This window comes from Xiphophorus maculatus, chromosome 11 (assembly GCF_002775205.1).
Source record: "Xiphophorus maculatus strain JP 163 A chromosome 11, X_maculatus-5.0-male, whole genome shotgun sequence".
Classification (NCBI taxonomy): Eukaryota; Metazoa; Chordata; class Actinopteri; order Cyprinodontiformes; family Poeciliidae; genus Xiphophorus; species Xiphophorus maculatus.
Window position 1 is genome coordinate 12,622,011 of NC_036453.1, and position 6,369 is coordinate 12,628,379.

Below are 6,369 nucleotides of genomic sequence, written 5' to 3' on the forward strand. Positions count from 1 at the left end.
CAAAAAAGTCAATTTTATTAATATTGAAAATGTAACTTTACTATTGTACAACATATTAATAATAATATGCATTTATCACACTGTGCTACACTTCCTTTGATGATTGTGATGGTTTTTGCCAAAATAAAACTGGTGATAAAAAGAGTAATTTGATCTCCTGAAAAGAAGCAAAGTCTGGATATGACACAGCAGATGCAGCTGGACCTCAGTGGTTCCCCACAGTGGGAGCTTGTTGCTTTAACTGTTTTATTCTGGGTACAATGTGGCCATGCTGTTGCTAGTGACTTCAGGCAACTCTCTGAAGAGACAGCCTCAGCACTGATGTACAGCGAACATAAAGAACTGAATCCATAAGCCTTTTTTCATCTTTAGAGCCACGATGCATAACTCACACTGATAAACACAAAGAGCAGAACTAATAGGAATGATCTGTATGTTTTGTTGCTGAACTGCAGGTGAGATGGCACAAAGAAAACTGAACTTCAATGTAAAATAAGAGACCATGGAATGGCTCAATAATAGTACACAGGATTCCTATGGATTAATGGATGTTTTGGACAATAAGAAAAGAAATTAAATATGTAATTATTTTTTTATATAATGATCCTATATTAAAAGATACTGATCTTTTAATATAGAGTATATAGTTAGCATATAACTATATACGCTAGTTATACACTAACTAGCGATTAATAAGCGATTAGTCGATTTAGTAAGCGATTAATCGATTACTAAATTAGTTGACAGTTATTTCAATAATCGATTCATCACGTTTAATTTGATTAATCGTTTCAGCCCTACTCAATTTTATGTCCAAACTTTTCCATTAATCAAATTTCCATATGCTTCCTGACATTTCCCGACTCTGTAGGAAACCTGGATGAATAAGAAAGAAAAAAGAAAGAAAGAAAGAAAGAAAGAAAGGAACAAAGAAAGAAAGGAAGAAAAACATGTCTGCCACACTCTGTGTCACTTGTTGTCAAGACAAAACATACTTTCCCTGTGAGAAACAATGACTACAACTGTTGACAGAACGGATGCAGGCAGCAGGAGGCAGCTGACTGTGGCAACATTCTGGTCAGAAATCAGAAAGGAGAGTGTGTTCTTGTGTTAGTGCTGGGGTGACTTATTGAGTCTGCTGCTGCTGACAGACTGATTACACTCAGAAGTGAACAGGGAGCAGTAATGCACCAGTATATACCACGGACAGGGAGGGAGGAAGGGATGGGTGCGCCACACCATCCCTGATCCAAACCAACGCAGCCACTGCCTCCGCCACCACCAGCCCAACCCCACTCCCCTTCTGCATCAGAGAGGAGGGCTATCCCAGCTTCCAACCCTCCCAGCATCGTGATCTCCCCTCTGCAGTATCTCCTCATGTCAGCTACCAGGGTTTGGCCCTGGCCAGGTCCACTTTGGTAACTTATCTAACTTTAACTGCTATTATTCATACATTTTTTCTGGCTCCAAAATACCACAAATAACTATGTAATCGTCATTTTTGTTTCCTAACCAACAATCTTCAGACATGTTATTTCTTAATATTTACATGGATTTAGTAGGGGGTTTATAGGTTTTCAGCAGTTCATAAAGGACATAACATCAATAAATTCCTCTAAGAACTGAGGCATGAACATTACTTCTCAGTACTGCAGAATAATGACTCTAAGAAATATTAATCAATTACTCCGTTTTTCTGCAGGATACAGGTTCCTCACCATCATATATAAAGTTCCACTTTGAAGGCAGAACTAATGAGGTGTTTTTGTTCTCTCAGAGAATTACCAATATTATAAAATTGCTTCTGCAAATAAATAGCTGTAGCAACGGTGGATTTGTTTTGGTAGAGAACTGTGCTGCTGAAATATTCGGAGCTGCAGTTAAACCATCATCACACGCCTGCGTATGACACAGAATACAAAAACAAGCAAAGAATCTCACAAGGAAAAGCAGAAGAGGAGGACTAGGGGGTCCTGCTATCCAGGATGCATAATATGTGCCGCTATTTTGCGCATCGAGGCGCACCGATCCTTTCACGCCGGTGAAATGTGGTGCTAAAATAAAGCCGACCCCTAACCTGCCCCTTCAGTTTTGGCATAGCAACCCTTGTGCAGAGAGTGTATAAATCAGACTGCTACAGGATGTCAGGTCTGCAGAGGTTCGTGCGGCTCACCGACCGCCGCCTCTCCATCTCCAGTAGCCCTTTGGAAAGCACCTGGCTGCCCGGGAAAAGCAGCACGAACCGCAAGCACTGAACGGTTACCTGAACCGAGGCCTCTCCCGTGGCAACGTGGTTCTCTCTCGGGACCTCCTCCGGGGGCAGGGGGAGGGGGTCCAGCCGGTCCGGCTCGCACTCTCCGGGGGGGCTGCTGGGATTCCTCACCACGCTCTCTCTGGTCCTCTGACGGAGCTCCACTCCAGCGACAAGCCGCTGCGCCGCAACAGGAAGTCCATCTACCCAGATTTCAAAATAAGACACACTTTGTTGCCTTTATCATCATTTTAGTCGTCAAAACCAGTTTTAAATAGTAAATAATGTCGGTGACATCGACAAAAAATGTTAAAATAAAACACTAAACACTAAAACTAGCTATCTTTCTAATTATAAAATGTATCTCTTTTGATTTTCAAGCAGCACTTTGAGACACAACTCTATAAAAAAGGGCTTTTTCAAAATTGCCGTTACCTTTACACTCAATTATTTTAATTTTAAGAGTTTATTAATAGATAAAATGCAGCAAAAACAACAAATATTTACCAAGCAGGAGCGGTTGGCAGCTAACCTAGCTTCAGAGCGACAACCTACACTAATTTTGGTGCGTTCAATTCCTACACAGATATTAGATTTTCCGAGTTCCATGTTATAAAAAGTTAGATAGGAAGAATTCCACTTTATTAAGCCCGACATTTTTTTTTTCAATCATTGCTTATCATATTTCAAAATTCAATAAAGGTTCCTCTCAATATATCAGAATTATTTCAATAGTTTATTTCAAAAAGAGAAACTCATACATTGCCTAGACTGATTCAAACACACAGAGAGACATATTTCAAGGGTTTATTTGGATCATTATGACTTATTGCCGATAAAAAGCCAAAATTGCGGAGGTTCTCAAAGGAAGTCTTCTGTGTGATCTGCCTGAACTTGACGGAGGTCTTCATTTCAACCGGAGAGGAGGTTGCGCTGGGGGGGTGTTTAAATGATGATGTAGGATGCTTACAGCGCATGCGCAGACCTTACAGGCCTGCTGTAATCCCCTCTGTCACAAACGACCAGAGGATGCAATATGCTGTAATTAAAGAAATAAAGTATCCGACTAATTACAGTCTTCCACGTGGTTTACCTCTGTCTGTGTGTAACATCCGGGCGCAAATAAAAAATTTAAAATGGATGGTAAATCACAGCATATTTTTTTATTTCTGCTTAAAAAAAAAAAACTAACAAAAAAATGGCAGTAACTAAGACATGAAAGCCAAATATAGTGGCGGATCAGTGTGACCAGGTTACAAGGAATTCCAATTTTAATCTGAAAAAATGTTTATTTTTCATCTCTACACGAATCCGTTGAATATTATTGTTTAAAGCAAAAATTGAGGCTCAGAAATGAATGTAAAACATCTCACATCTGAGTTGTTTATAAGGAGTGATCTTAAACCAACAGACAAACCAATGCAAACAAACATTTCTAGGTGTATCACTAATTATAAGATTGATTTGGCATGTCATTTAACTGTTTTTAAAGACTTTTACTGTGAAACCTTTTCAGTTTGTAAGAATTTTCTTTTCAGTGACTTTGATTGCACTGCAAAATTTCAGGTGGTCTTCAGCTATTTAAGTAATTCAGTATTTTTATTTACTTTTTTTTTTTACCAAGTCAAGTTAAGCTTCAGAAGCTCCTGAGATCAGTTCTGAATGTGATACTCAGTACAAACCCATTCAATAAATTAGGATATTATTGAAAAATTGATTTATTTATGTAAGTCCATCACCTAGTGAAAAACATTATATAAATGAACAAGACAAAGATTGATGTTTTAGCACCTTTATTTGTCCTAATGAGGATGATTGTATGATTAAATGTGTTATAAATTCATAAATCAAAAGGCGTTTCTAAACATGTTTTCACTTGGCTGTCTTGTGTTGTTGTTGGTTTTTTCTCTCTCTTTCTTTTCTTTTTTTTTTAAAGAAAACTCTTTTAACATTGGCTTAGAAATAAGTTTGTAAATGATCCTGATTCTGCTGGGTTTGTTTATTGCTGTATAAAACCTAAATTTAGGCATATATACGGTTTCTAATTGTTAGAAATTGACATTTTGGTGCAAATTTGGTCAGAAGTGAAAGTATCTGGATGAGTTAAAGAGTGGTTCACATCTTGAAAGGACTGGAGCGAAACCAATAACTGGATATTTTCTACCCTGAAATATCTGAGTTGTGAAACGAGCTGTGAAAATGGCTTCAGGCGCCACCATGTGGTACATCATGAAAGTCATTTCCACAACTAAATCAGGAACGCTTGTATTATCATGTCATGCCACTCTAACCTAAATAATTGTGCTTGCCTCTCCAGACTGAACCAATGACAGCATGTGAAAATGAAGCATGTGGAATCGATTCAGCCACTTATAACTGTGTTTGACCCTGAAAAGAAATGACTGATGCCTTACTTTGAACGCCAGCAAATATTTCTAGATAAATTCTGGAATAATTTTAGTGTGTTGCTCCAAAGCCTCAATTTATTTGTCAATTTCGTTAATAATTGGAATTAGAAATTAAGTTTCTTTCATAAACCCAAACAAGTTATGTTATTTCAAAACATATCGGAGCAATTATTTTACTTCCACCTTCAGATCTTAATGCTTTCTGCTTTTTCCCCAGTAATAATTTATCCTCCTCTGCTGATGCTCATCATCAAAGGATAATTGTGAGACTTCAGTGCATTTTCTGTCAATCATAAAAAAGTTGAGAAACATCAAAAATAAATATATAGTGCAATAATTACCATTTCAATTCTATATATTACAAGAAACATACCTAAGAAATGCCCCGTTTTGTTCCCCATTCTTATGATTTCCAACAGTGTGATGATTTGCTTCACTTTTTTATTTTTTCAGTCAGCAATACAGAGTTATAACTTAAAAGGCAGAAATGTCCTCTGATCATTTGCTGTCTTTTTTGTTCTCATTTATATGAATGCCTCGTTCATATAATACCAATTTAGAAGAGTATGGGAGAGAAAGAAAGAAAAAAAACTTGTGCATAGCAGTAAATAGATGTGTATTGTTAAGGAATGGGGGGGATAGAAAACAAAACAAAAACACACACAAAAAGGCTGATTAATACATTTGATTCACTTTTTAAAAAAATAAAAGAAATCACAACAACCTGAAGTAGATTTAAAAGAAATTCAGTTCATAAAAAGAGAGAAATAATACAGAATATAATACAAAAATACAATTCTCTTTTAAATTCAGTTTTAATTAACCATCTTTAAAATTCAAATTGAAGGTCATGTGAAAACATATGAATATTTAATATAAATTTTAACAACACTGGGAAATTTAAGCAATATAAATTAAAAAAAGTGAAGAGAATACCTTTTAATTTGTTCTATAAAATGTAGTAAAAAAAAAAAAAATCAGTTTTTGTCTGGGAAGAAATCAGGACACGATAAGATTCACTCTAACTTAGACCTTGACCCAGACTAGGTCAAAACTTTGACCTAGTCAAAGCCCTGATCTCTATCCTTTTGTGTGGTGTCCTAACTTTTTCACAACCATTCATTGCTTCGCATATTTCTAAATTTCCATTAACACAAAAGACACTACAAAGTTTTGAATTTCCTCATACACAACATGATATGTCACACATGCTAGAGAAGTGTAAACAATAAATGTCTTTATCTTACTGACCACTCTGCACCTTTATGGAGATGGATGATGGGAATGTTAGAACTGGTCAAATGTAATTCTGAAATCTGCTGAAATGTGTAATTTTCCTGTTGTCTGAGCTTTTTACTGCAGTTTTCCAGGAACTAGTAATAAGGAAAACCTGAAGGATACAATTCAAAGATGAGCCATAAACGTAGAAGTATTCATACAATTTAAACTTTTTCACATAATGGTCATCGCTTTATGACCACTAACTTCAACCTATTTTTGTGCATTTTATGTGATAGAGAAACACAAAGTAGTGCATAATTTGGACACACATGAAAGGTGAATAATTAAAAAAACCAAAAAAACCATGAGCAACCAATTAAAGGCACCTTAATAGTAAACAGATGGAGCTGTTATGTTTCTGGACTCAGAAGTTTTTTTTTAGAGAACTTAAGAGATAAACCATGTAGACCAAAGTTTAAAAGCAGAGTT

The 6,369-nt window shown here is 36.3% G+C and overlaps 1 protein-coding gene across 1 annotated transcript in view; it reads right to left on the bottom strand.

The window, feature by feature from the left end:
• The window catches only part of LOC102236098 (calpain-5), a 33,932-nt gene extending 31,523 nt beyond the window's left edge, over window positions 1-2,409 (bottom strand). Inside the window, exon 1 of the mRNA XM_005809312.2 lies at window positions 2,264-2,409. The gene's annotated coding sequence lies outside the window, so the exon portion shown is untranslated. The remainder of the gene's footprint in view (window positions 1-2,263) is intronic.
• Between the last annotated feature and the right edge of the window lie 3,960 nt (window positions 2,410-6,369).